Source organism: Triticum aestivum, chromosome 3D (genome assembly GCF_018294505.1).
Source record: "Triticum aestivum cultivar Chinese Spring chromosome 3D, IWGSC CS RefSeq v2.1, whole genome shotgun sequence".
Lineage (NCBI taxonomy): Eukaryota > Viridiplantae > Streptophyta > Magnoliopsida > Poales > Poaceae > Triticum > Triticum aestivum.
The window spans coordinates 524015054-524029018 of record NC_057802.1 but is presented as its reverse complement, the minus strand read 5'-3'; the positions used below and the strand labels follow the sequence as shown (position 1 = coordinate 524029018).

General features: G+C 50.5%; 1 pseudogene; it reads right to left on the bottom strand.

Moving 5' to 3' along the window:
- Positions 1 to 6778: 6778 nt before the first annotated feature.
- Positions 6779 to 10193, bottom strand: LOC123080190 (LRR receptor-like serine/threonine-protein kinase FLS2; annotated as a pseudogene).
- Between the last annotated feature and the right edge of the window lie 3772 nt (positions 10194 to 13965).

Genomic DNA, 13965 nt, shown 5'->3' with positions numbered 1-13965 from the left:
TGAAGATGACCCTTCTTGCGACAAAACCACAATGCGGTTATGCCTATAAGTCGTGCCTCGACACATGGGAGATATAGCCGCATCGTGGGCGTAACATAAAGACACCCAAAGGGCATCTTAAATCTGATTATCATCGAGGAAAACAAAGGCCAGTACAATGGATAGACAACTAGACGTAGAACGACCAGTAAAAAATAAAATTACAATAAAAAGCATACTAGTCTTCTTCTTCCTCTGATTGTACGCTGCCCGCCGGTGATTGAAAATTGCACTGAACCAGCAGCAAAGGAAAACAACACCTGCAAATGCCCTCGCCATACAAGGCTTTGAAGACCACAATAGCCACTCGCCCCTTGAGACGAGATCTAAAAGTCGTTGAAGCAACATCGACTGGAGCATCACCCCAAGCAGAACAAGCTTGCAATCCACCACCACCAGATCAGAGGGTGGAGAAACCGGGTTAAGCCACAGAACAACACAGAAGAAGATGTCGTGGTCGCCACACCAAATGTCAGCCAAAAGTACTCCTTAAAAGACACACAAACTGCCAAGATCTGAAAGGAACCAACCGATCTGGGGACACAAAATCTCGCAGGCCCTTCGTGTGACGCCCCCGATTCAATCATACACTAATCATGCACGCAAACATGTACGATCAAGATCAGGGACTCACGGGAAGATATCACAACACAACTCTAAAAACATAAATAAGTCATACAAGCATCATAATACAAGCCAGGGGCCTCGAGGGCTCGAATACAAGTGTTCGATCATAGACGAGTCAGCGGAAGCAACAATATCTGAGTACAGACATAAGTAAACAAGTTGCCATAAGATGGCTAGCACAAACTGGGTTACAGATCGAAAGAGGCGCAGGCCTCCTGCCTGGGATCCTCCTAAACTACTCCTGGTCGTCAGCGGCGGCCTGCATGTAGTAGTAGGCACCCGCAGTGTAGTAGGAGTCATCGTCGACGGTGGCGTCTGGCTCCTGGCTCCAGCATCTTGTTGCGACAACCGAGAAAAAAGGAAAGGGGGAGCAAAGCAACCGTGAGTGCTCATCCAAAGTACTCGCAAGTAAGGATCTACACTACATATGCATGGGTATCTGTGTAAAGGGGCAATATCAGTGGACTGAACTGCAGAATGCCAGAATAAGAGGGGGATAGCTAGTCCTGTCGAAGACTACGCTTCTGGCAGCCTCCATCTTGCAGCATGTAGAAGAGTAGATGGTAAGTTCACCAAGTATCATCGCATAGCATAATCCTACCCGGAGATCCTCCCCTCGTCGCCCTGTGTGAGAGCGATCACCGGGTTATATCTGGCACTTGGAAGGATGTGTTTTATTAAGTATCCGGTTCTAGTTGTCATAAGGTCAAGGTACAACTCCGGGTCATCCTACCGAGGATCACGGCTATTCGAATAGATAAACTTCCCTGCAGGGGTGCACCACATTATCCAACACGCTCGATCCCTCTAGCCAGACACACTTTCCTGGGTCATGCCCGGCCTCGGAAGATCAACACGTCGCGGCCCTACCTAGGCACAACAAAGAGGTCAGCACGCCGGTCTAAATCCTATGCACTCAGGGGTCTGGGCCCATCGCCCATTGCACACCTGCATGTTGCGACGCGGCCGGTAAGCAGACCTAGCCTCCCTAATACAAGAGCTGACGTTCTAGTCCAATCCGGCGCGCGCCGCTCAGTCGCTACGTCAAGAAGGCTTCGGCTAATACCACGACGCCGAGTGCCCATAATTGTTCCCGCATAGTTGGTTAGTGCGTATAGGCTAGTGGCCAGACTCAGATCAAATACCAAGTTCTCGTTAAGCGTGTTAATTAAGGTAACCGCGGACGCCGACCAGGGCCAGGCCCACCTCTCACCTAGGTGGTCTCAACCTGCCCTGTCGCTCCGCCACAAAGTAACAGTTGAGGGCCGTCCGGAACCCAGGCCCACCACTACCGGGATGGAGCCACCTGTCCTTTCAGCCCCCACATCAAAATCATTTGCGGGTACTGACGAGCCGACCCGACTTTAGTCACATCATGTAATCTGTATAATATGTATGTATGTATGTATGTATAAACCCGTGATCACCTCCCGAGTGATCACGGCCCAATAGTATAGCATGGCAGATGGATAAGAAGGTAGCGCCACTGATGGAAAACTAGCATCCTATACTAAGCATTTAGGATTGCAGGTAAGGGTAACAACTGTAGCAACAATGACAGGCTATGCAGCAGAATAGGATTAACCGAAAGCACTAACATGCTACACTACTCTAATGCAAGCAGTAGAGAAAAGGAATAGGCGATATCTGGTGATCAAGGGGGGGGCTTGCCTGGTTGCTCTGGCAAGGAGTGGTCGTCAACAACGTAGTCGATCGGGGCACCAGCAGCGGCGTCAGTCTTGTAGTCTACTGGAGAGAAGAGGGGGAAGAAACAATGAATACAATGCAAACAAATGCATATCGATGCATGTCATGACAAGTAACGGTGCCAGGTGTGCCCTAACGCAGTAGGAGGTGATACCGGCGAAGGGGGGAAACATCCGGGAAAGTATCCCCGGTGTTTCGCGTTTTCTGACAGATGAACCGGAGGGGGAAAGTTGCGTGTTCGCTATGCTAGGGATGTGTGGCGGGCGAACGGACTACGTTTCCAGATCCGTCTCGTCGTTCTGAGCAACTTTCATGTATAAAGTTTTTCCATCCGAGCTATGGTTTATTTTATACCCATCTTAAAAGATTTAATCAATTTTCAGGATTTAATAAATTAATTTAATTCAAAAATTAATTAATGCATCAACACGACGTCAGCATGACGTCTGTAGTCAACAGAGGCATTGGCTGGGTCGCTGACATGTGGGTCCCGCATGTCAATTATTGTTTAGTTAATTAATAGTAGTTAATTAAACATAATTAATTAAGTTTAATTAATTAATTAGTTAAATTTTATTTTTATTTTTATTATAATTATTTTTAAATCTTTTTTATCCTTTTTTCAAACGTTGAAGGGGCTGGGCCCCACATGTCTGTGGCCCAGAGGGGCTTAACGGGGCGCGGGTGGCGGTTACGAGCGAAGGGGCTCGCGGGTGCCCGATTGGGGGAACCCGGGCGCTAGCTCGGCGAGGCCATCGGCGCGGCCGCCGGCACCCACAACGCCGGCCAGGGGAGGCGGCGGAGGCATGCAGGCGGCGCGGTGAGGCCGCAGCGGCAGGCGAAGCAGAGGCGGGGTGCGGCGGTTGCCGAGGCCGGACGCGGTTGGAGGTGGCCGCGGACGGCCATGGCGGGGCGGCGAGCACGCATCGGGGTGGCAGGGCTCGCGTAGGCGCAGGTGGGTGCACGCGGGGTGAGCGGAGGCGGGCGGGATCCGCGGCGGCCAGCGACAGAACCGGCGGCGCGGGCGTACGCGAGCGGCGGCTAGCAACGGCGGTTTCAGCGCGGGGAGCAAGGGCGGCGGCTGCGGTGAGCGCGCGCGGGCGCGGCCCGGCACTGCGAGGCGAGGGGCAGTAGCGAGCAAAGGGGGAGGGATCCGCGGGCGCGAGCGGGAGCCGAAGGGCGGAGGCAGGGGCACTGGAGCGCTCCGTGAGTGGGCGCGACTAGGGGCGTGCAGGGGCGCGGATCGGCATGGCCAGCGGCGTGCGGGCATGGCCAGCGGCGTGCGGGCGCGGCTAGCAGCGCGCGAGCGCGTCTAGCACGCGAGGCATGGGCGCGGTGAGCGACACGGTTATCAACAAGGAAGGGAGCGAGGGGGAGGCGCGTGCGGGTGGAGGCAGTGGAGAAGGAGGGGGGCCACGGGGGTTTGCAGGGCACGGGGCAATGGGGGTCGAGGAGGAGGACAGAGACGATTCGTCGGAGGCGGGGAGGCAGTCTGGCGATGGCATCCGGCGAGGTGGCGGTCCGGGCGGCGGCGGCGTCGGGCGCCGAGGCGCGGTCGTTCCCCTGATCCTGATCTGGATCGGGAAGGGGGAAGGGAGACGTGGGGGAGGAGTGGGGGAAGTGGGTGGACCGATCTAGGTCACAGGGTCTTTTCTGTTTTCTTTTAACCTTTAATAGATTTTAGTTTAAATAAAATACAATAATAGTCCCTAAATTAGTATTACTAAATATCCCACTAGCACAAACAATTTAGCACATTTTAGAAAGTAGTCTGTATTTTTTTGTTAATTTACGAGCATTTAATTAATAGTTTTACCACTATTTTATTTATTATAGTGCATCTAACTACTTTATAACAGTGTGATTTCTCCACCAATATTCATTATGAATTACTTGCTACATTTAGAACATTTTAGTTTTGACTTTTGAAAACTTTTCTAGTTTGACTTTATTTTAAATTTGAATTTGAACGAGTTTTGAATCATCACGAGATTATCAACAGTAATCGTGGTGACGTGGCAACATTAGTAGAGGGTTACTGTAGCTTAATTATCTGGGCATCACACTTCGCCGGCGCCTGATCAGACGTCGTCGAGGTAGGGAGAGACCGAAGACACTTTATTCCAACACGCCATCATCGCCACCACCTCGTCGATGCCGCCGGAGAAACAAAAACCTAAGAAAAATAAAACAAGACGGACGGGTTCCCCACTCCTCTTGCCGCCGACGTCTCCTTGGCCTTGGCGAGGGTGCGCCGGACATCCCTCCACTTCCCGCACTTCTCGATCCAGGTGAGCACGTGGAGGAACTTGAACTCAACTTGAACTCTTGGTCGCTGCTGTCCTGGCGATACATGGTGAGCATCCGAACCATCTGCGCAGCCGAAGAACAAGTGTCGGCGACGTACACGGCGAAAAGAAGCGAGAGCCGGCGGCTGTACATACCTGACCCTCGACGTTGGCGCTGCTTTCCGGGCGAGCCGCGATCTCCTCGACAATCCCATGCCATTTGTTGCAGGCCGTCTGGATAATCGCCCAATGGTTCGACATGGCCTTTGCGCCGCGCTGCATGTAGATCGTGCCGAAGTAGGGGTCGACTAGCTTACGCTCATCGAACGCCGACTTGATACGCATCTAGTATGTGTCAGCGTTCTGGTTCGCACCGGTGACCGAGTCGATGCTGACGGTCTTCCATGCTTCGGTGAGGCACTCGTCTTCTTTGGACGTCCACTTGACGCACGGCTCGCCCGTCCTGGCATTGGCACCCCGCTTCTTCTTTTTCCCTTTCCTTGTCAACGCCGGCTCCATCTCCTCCTCCTCTTCCTCCTCCTCCTCGGCGTCATCGAGTTCGTCGTCCATGTCGCCGATGGTGTCCATTATGTCGTCTTGCGCGTGGAACCCGTGGTAGGAGGCGACAACGACTGAGCCACTCGTGATGATCTCGTCCATGTCGGCTTCGGCGGCGAGTAGTTGTTAGGGGGGTACTGGAGGTCGGCGAACGTGGGCGAGGGAGTGCGCTGGTCGGGGTTCAGACCGGAGGGTGAGGCGCGCTGGCCATGTGGAAAGGTGACGTTGGGGTTGAATCCACCATGCGTGTCGCCGTCGCCGTAGCCAGGCGAGGGTGCGTACCCTCAGGGCGGCGGCGGCGAGAAGTTGGCCGGCGACGCGACGCTCTGTTGGCTCCACGCAGCTTGAGGGCCGTGGCCGCCGGGCGGATTCATCATCCCCGCGCGAGACGCCTCTGTCTGCTCCGCCGCCGCCGACGCGTCCTGGGCCTTCTTGGCGTTGAGCCTGTTCCGCCGGTCGGTGGTGACAGCCTCCCGACGTTGAACCTCCGCCCTCCACTCGGCGTTCGACATGCCCGGTGGTTTTGCCATCGGCGCTCTCGACTTCCTCTGCATTGGCTGGGTGGAATCGGCAACGGCAGAGACGCGAGGGGCCGAATACTTCTTCAGCAGCAATGATGGGATGGCGGCCGGATGGCGGGGAGCGGGAGAAGAATGGTGGGAGAAGAGGGGTAGAAGGGGGGAAGCAATGAGAAAAATGGAAGGAAAAGTGAGGGAACGGCAGGAAAAGGCCTGTCTGTCACTGACAGAGCGGACCCACGAGCCTTTTGACTTCGGCCGGTGCCCCCGGGTGGCTGGGTTCGGCTCGGGTTCGCCGACTGTTATTTCGGTCCAAACCGGCGATAAATAAGGACATGGGGACACGACTGGACTGATTTTTCGCCCCGACGCTAAAAAAAGCCCTGGGGGGCATGTTGGTGGTGGTGGGTGGGTGGGGGGGGGGGGGGGTTGGAAATGCTCTTATCTGCTTCTACATGCTGCTTGGAGACGGAGAAAAATTAACGGAAGAAAGTTTCCGTCTCGCTTTTGCTTCTCATCTTCTCTCACTCCACGGCAATTCACCGCGGACAACGGGCCATTACAATCATAGCCCTTCCAGATGATAACTTCACCGGTGCTTCCCCCGGACTAGTAATCAGGATCCAGAGCTCAGAACGCACCGGTGTAGCAAGTGTTTGATCTACAGGAACGCTGAGAACAGACGGCCTGCATCAAGTGTACGACGCTGTGGTTGGTCAAATTGATGAGCAAACCAGCAAATTTGACACATTATGCTTCAGTTTTCTTTACCAAATTCATAATTAACGACCCTGTGCTTAATATTGACCCGTTTGTTGAGAGTTACGAACGATATATCATCCTAAAATTCATCCAGGAACTCCAGAAAATGACTGCACAAGAAGAGTCCTAAACAGCAAGTCTACTGCTACTAGCCGAAGAACAAGGCACAGATTCAGAATCATGATAACAGTTCAACATAACTCATTTACTTTTACTCCACACAATCAGAAAGTAAATGTTGCACAGCTCATCCGAAAAAAACCGTAGGTTTCAGCGCCACACAACCTGAATAGCGTCATGCACATCAAAGTACTCCTAGCAAATACTCTTACAGGCACTAACCAAGGAAGGGAAATATTGCAGACATTGGTCGATATTGGGCATGCACCATCACTCCAGAACCACGTGACGCACTTCATCATTCAGAGCCGTTTGCCTGGAAGCGTAACATGCAGCTGTACATCTTCTTGGTTACCTTGGCTTACATGTTGTCCACATGCTGATAGAATGCACATCTCCAGGCCTCGCTGCGGAACAAGAAGATGCCCCAGTACAGCCAGAACCCGAAGATGAATCCAGCAGCCACAAAGCAATACAACCACAACGCCTCTCTATCTTCAGCCTGGCTCACTTCGTTGTGCATCGGTGTCGAGTTTACACAGTCCTTCAACGGGAATCCACATAGCCCAGAACTATTGCTGTATATCGATGGGTCTACAAGTGTCTGCAGCTGATTGACTGTAGGTATCCTCCCTGACAAACCATTGCTTGAGAGCTGGTTCAGTGAGAGGTCCAAGGAGCCGTACCAGATTGCCAATGTCTTCCGGAATACAACCTGACAGATGATTTCCTGATAAGTTCAGGTACCTCAGTCCAAGAAGGGTCGTGAGCCCATTTGGGATTTCTTGTGAAAGAGAGTTACTACCTGATAAGTCGAAGGCTACCATGGCTGCTATCCTCAGATGGTAAACATAATCCACATTCTTCCAAACTATATGAATTTGCACTTGATAAAATTTGCTGTCAGGGTACCTTCTCTGTTCTTCTGTCATGCCAGTAAAATTACTAAAATCGTCTGGAACAGGTCCAATGAGCTTGTTTTTTGACAAGTCCAATAACTGGAGCTGGCGAAATTGTAAGATCTCCTGGGGTATGATGCCGTCAAACATGTTTGATGACAGTCTAAGAAAGATGAGTTCGGGCAAACTTATGCTTACCCAAGAAGGTATTGTGCCAGAGAAGTCATTGCCTCCAAGATCTAGAATAGTAAGCTTTTTGCAAGTCTTAAGACCCAGTGGAAAGGTGCCTCCAAAATGGTTATTGGCTAGGAGTAGATATGTAAGAACATCTCCACATGTCCTCGAGAACGGAACTACACCACTGAAAGAGTTGCTGGACAGATCCATGAATGGCAAATATGGCAAATCCCAGAAACACTTGGAGAGACCTCCATGTAAAGCATTGTTTGATAGGTCTAGGAAGCTTAAATAAGTACGGTTACAAAGGAAATCCTCACCCCGATCTGTGAGAAGCGTGCCATGCAGCTGGTTTTGACTGAAAGCCATGGTGGTAAGCTGTCCTGGATGCTCACTAAAACAGTCACTCAGCTCTGCGACAATGTTGTTTGCCGTGAAGTCAACTTCTTGTAGGGTTGTGCAGTTTTGAAATGTCTGATGGTGAATACCCGTAAATCCATTGTATCTAGCACTGGCCACACGCAGCGCTCCTCCTACGCCAATGGATGATGGGAAGAACCCAGAGAAGTTGTTGTTTGCAATATCGACTATATCTAAGAGGCTGCTATTCCCAAGCCCGGGGAAGATGTGACCTACCAACTGATTTTCTGACAGATGCAAATACTGGAGTTTGACCAGATGAGAGGTGGTACCTGGCAGCTGCCCTCCCAAATAGTTCTCATGAAGGTCTATCTTCTGCAGTCCTGTCATGTTTCCTATCTCCATTGGGATGCTCCCTGTCAAATTATTGCCTATCAGACTCAGCTCGCGGAGCTTTATGAGCATCCCAATTGTTGGTGGGATCGATCCTGGCAAAGTAACCAAATTGATATTGAGCATTATCAAGCTCATCAAGTTGCCAATCTCTTCAGGTAGTGTACTATGGAGCCCCAATTCTTCCAGTTGCAGTACAGAAAGTTGCTTCAGCTGTCCAATGCTGTGTGGAATGCGCCCCCTTAAGTACGGGTTCTGCATGATCCTCAGCGTGACCAAGCTCGTCAGGTTGCTAATCCCTGCTGGAATCGTACCGAATAGACCATTCCGGATCAGGGTGAGACTCATCAAGTGGGGAAAGGCTGAGAAGTCTAACTTGTCAAGTGTGCCGTTCAGACTTGTGTAGGCAAGGTTGAGCTCTATGATGTGCCCGGCCAGGTCGCAGGTGATGTGCGTCGACTCGCAAAGGCTGGTGGAGTTGGCCATCGACCATGGCCCAAGGGACTCATTGGCACCGGCCAAGCTAGCCTTCCACCTCACAAGTGCTTCAGCTTCACGCCAGGTGTCCGCTCTCACCGGTGCGACTGCGCATAATAGGAGACAGGAGCAAGAGAGCAGGAGGCCTACAGGATGGAGAAGCTTCATGGTGGCTTCGGAGTTTGGATGGGTGGTGGTTCATGGCTACAGGGACTTAGGGATATTAATCCTCCAGATGAGACAGCCGGTCGGCCGTCCGTCCACTACAGTGGTGGTTTACGAATGGCACACTTTCGTAATGTCAGTTTAGATTGAGGACAAGCTACATGCTAGTTTATTATGGGGGCCGGCTCATAATAAGACTAAGAGTAAGAAATTACAAATGGTACGATGTACGATGTATGACCATGTCATTATCAGGGTGACGCTTGGAAGCCATGGCACACACATACTTAATCATCTCTTGTTTTTTTGAAATATCCGGTAAACACCGGCTTCATTGATTTAGTTACTTAATCAACTCTGATAGGACCATATCACCCTACCAGTCTGAACCTTTATCCTGCCTCCTAGAGCAGCAATTCATGCTTCAATGGCAGACGCCTACGCCCACGAAGAGTAAAACACACAAACAAAGAAGAGAAATATAGCATCCAAATAAAACAGAGGAACATTTCTAGAATATTATACTGTACTAATTTGCCAAACATAATTGGTATCACGAAATGAAGGTCGAGGTCAAATTGAACCGGCACAGATTTTGTGCCCCCAACTTACTCACCTCATTTTGCCTCCGAAATTCAGAAGCACTTCCACATAGCTCCTGCCATCACCTCATCAAGCCAAAGGCCTCCCTACTTGCATAGCCCCTTGCCTGAATGCACCGACGGGATCCCTAGCCTAAGCATATTGGACGAAGACTAGGTTAGGACCCGGAGGACAACCACAGTGCAAGCAAACGTTTCTGCACAGCCAAAGATGGCAATGGTGCCGTGCCGCATGGCTCCGTGCCAGCGCAATCGGAGACGACGGAGGCAATCTAGGAAATGGTACCCACTGCCCAGCACTAATTCTGATTTGTATCTGGAAGATAAATTCATCAGCGCAGGGGCAGAGGTGGTAGAGAACGATCCGGAGGAGGCACCGGATCCAGGGAAGACGGTGGAAGGCCGCGGGGCACGCGGCGAGGCGGCCATCCGCCGGCCGCGGAAGGGGAGGGCTGGAAGGAAGACATCGGAGGAAGAATGTGGCCGGAATCAGTGTGTAGAGATGGGCTTAGCCCAGTAGCAGATATCGGATGCGCTGGTCTCTTCATTAGCGTGTGCGCTTTTCTCTCAAAAAAAATTAGCGTGTGCGCTTATTTCTCAAAAAAAAAAACATGTGAAAAGAGCGGTTGGTGAAACCGGACGCGAATATCTTTCCTGACACAGACTCCTCGTACCCACCCCAACCCCCCCCCCCCCCCAACCCCCCAGCAGGGCGACCGGGGCGGCCCTCCCTCCCCTCGCCGCCTAGCCCCCACCTTCCACTCCTCCTCCCATTGTTTCCGTCGGCTAGCGCGGCCGGGCGTTGCCCGCGCGGCGCCGTGGCGAGGCGGCGGTGGCGGCCCCCTTCTTCCTCCCACTAGTAGAAAAAAGGTCAAATGTTCAGCTCATTAGTCTCGGTTTGAATTTGAGCCGGCACTAATATGACCATTAGTGCCGGTTCCAACGGCTAGGCGGGCGTCCCTCATTAGTACCGGTTCGTGCCGAACTTTTAGCACCGGTTCGTGCCATGAGCCGATACTAAAGAGAGTGGTGGCAGGATGTTGTCAGACTGGGGCCCCTCCAGCACCTTTAGTACCGGTTCGAGGCACGAACCGGTACTAAAGGTCGTCCTATATAAACCCTTCGTCCACCCGCACTCTGTTCTTCCCCCTTTCCCCTCTCCCTCTCCTCTGTTCTTCCCTTCTTCCTCTCGAGCTCATCACAAATTTTGCCCAAAATTTGTCAAGATTTGCAGGCCCCCATCCATTCAAATGATCACAAAGGTTACCAACTTTGTCCTTTCATCTCTCATTGCTATATTAGCTCTTGCATTGGTTTATATAGTGATTAATTGTGGGTTTTAGTAATTTGGGAGGAATTATATGTGGTAGTATTTGATTTATATGCAATTTGAGGTCAAAATAACACTTAGTTTGCATATGTAGGTGTGGTTACTTAGTGCCTTCTAAATCTCCGTCGTAACCACCGTCGATCGCCCGCACCGTCCCGTTGCCGGCACCACCTTGTGGTCAACCTATTGTTCTTATATTTTTTATATAAAAAGTTGATGTTTGTGTGATTTGGATATATAGTTACTCGTATAATTATCTTACCCGTACGTTGTTTGTTATACATAGTGTCATGGTTTTGATATCTGTCCCCGTCGGTCCTCGTCCGTGTTATGATTCGGATGGTATATTCTCTTTTAAAACTATTTGTTGCATTTTGTGTTTATGACAAATTATGCCCATCAAATTGACATAGATATTTTTATCTAGGAGGTATGTGAACCGGAAATTCCAACCGACCCTATTCTCGAGAGGTTAAATTTAGTTGAAAGTGAAAATGAGTATTTGAAAGAAAAATTGAAAAGAATTGAGGGGGGATGGAATTGGAGTTGCATGTTGCCGATGTCGTCGATGATCACAAGATCAAGATGGAGAAAATGCGCTTGAAGATTAGAAACATTAGAAAATATTCCATTGATAGTGAGGCTTGGTATCATTATGCCGTTGGATCAATTGTTACCTTAGTTGCGATCTTGATCGCATTTGTTGTTGCATTTAAATGCTTTAGCTAGAGAGTTATTTGTTTGTTGCATTTAAGTGTTGTATAAACTTTATGTATGAACTTTATGTATGAACTTGTATTAATTTGGTCTTTTCGGTGTTGTGTAATGAAGATGAGCCGACAATGGATGTACGATGACTGATGCTCTCTCGAGTTCATTAATGGCGTGCAAACTTTTCTGCTTGCGGCTGAGGCAAAACAAGCGGACGGATGGTTTTATGCCTTGTCCATGTGCTGGCTATAAGAATGATCACAATTACTCTAAGTCAAGAACCATTCACGTCCACCTGTTTGAGTCCGGTTTCATGCCCCACTATAATGTTTGGACCAAGCACAGAGAAAGAGGGGTTATGATGGAAGACAATGAAGAAGAAGAGGACGACGACATCTATCCTGGCCATGGGTTCCCTGAATACGATGATACAACAATGGGGGAAGAAGCTAGCCGGCAATGCGGGAAGAAGCTGAAGAAGAGGCATCAGATGAGCCCGCTGATGATCTAGGTCGGGCCATTGCCGATGCAAAGATAAACTGCGCAAGTGATTTGGAGAAGAAGAAGTTGCAGCGCATGTTAGAGGATCACAAGAAATTGTTGTACCCGAATTGCGAAGCTGATAAAAAAGAGTTGGGCACCACACTGGAATTGCTACAATGGAAGGCAGAGAATGGTGTATCTGACAAGGGATTTGGAAAGTTGCTGGTAATGATAAAGAATATGCTTCCAAAGGACAACGAATTGCCCGAGAGTACGTACGAAGCAAAGAAGGTTGTCTGCCCTCTAGGGTTAGAGGTGTAGAAGATACATGCATTCCCTAATGACTGCATCCTCTACCGCGGTGAGTACGAGGATTTGAACGCTTGCCCGGTATGCGGTGCATTGCGCTATAAGATCAGACGCGATGACCCTGGTGTTGGAAATATGCCCTAGAGGCAATAATAAATTGGTTATTATTATATTTCCTTGTTCATGATAATCGTTTATTATCCATGCTAGAATTGTATTGATAGGAAACTCAGATACATGTGTGGATACATAGACAACACCACGTCACTAGTAAGCCTCTAGTTGACTAGCTCGTTGATCAATAGATGGTTGCGGTTTCCTGACCATGGACATTGAATGTCGTTGATAACGGGATCACATCATTAGGAGAATGATGTGATGGACAAGACCCAATCCTAAGCCTAGCACAAGATCGTGTAGTTCGTTTGCTAAGAGCTTTTCTAATGTCAAGAATCATTTCCTTAGACCATGAGATTGTGCAACTCCCGGATACCGTAGGAATGCTTTGGGTGTACCAAACGTCACAACGTAACTGGGTGGCTATAAAGGTGCACTACAGGTATCTCCGAAAGTGTCTGTTGGGTTGGCACGAATCGAGACTGGGATTTGTCACTCCGTGTAAACGGAGAGGTATCTCTGGGCCCACTCGGTAGGACATCATCATAATGTGCACAATGTGACCAAGGAGTTGATCACGGGATGATGTGAGTTACGGAACGAGTAAAGAGACTTGCCGGTAACGAGATTGAACAAGGTATAGGGATGTCGACGATCGAATCTCGGGCAAGTAACATACCGATAGACAAAGGGAATTGAATACGGGATTGATTGAATCCCCGGCATCGTGGTTCATCCGATGAGATCATCGTGGAACATGTGGGAGCCAACATGGGTATCCAGATCCCGCTGTTGGTTATTGACCGGAGAGTCGTCTCGGTCATGTCTGCCTGTCTCCCGAACCCGTAGGGTCTACACACTTAAGGTTCGGTGACGCTAGGGTTATAGAGATATTAGAATGCGGTAACCCGAAAGTTGTTCGGAGTCCCGGATGAGATCCCGGACGTCACGAGGAGTTCCGGAATGGTCCGGAGGTAAAGATTTATATATGGGAAGTCTTATTTTGGTCGCCGGAAAAGTTTCGCACGTTATCGGTATTGTACCGGGAGTGCCGAAAGGGGTCCGGGGGTCCACCAGCCCCGGGGGGCCACATGGGCTGTAGGGGGTGCGCCTTGGCCTATATGGGCCAAGGGCACCAGCCCCAAGAGGCCCATGCGCCAAGAGATAAAGAAAAGGGAGAGTCCTAAAGGGGGAAGGCACCTCCGAGGTGCCTTGGGGGGGAAGGACTCCTCCCTGGCCGCACCCTTCCTTGGAGGAAGGGCCAAGGCTGCGCCCCCCCTCTCCCTTGGCCCTATATATAGTGGGGGGAAGGGAGGGCAGCAA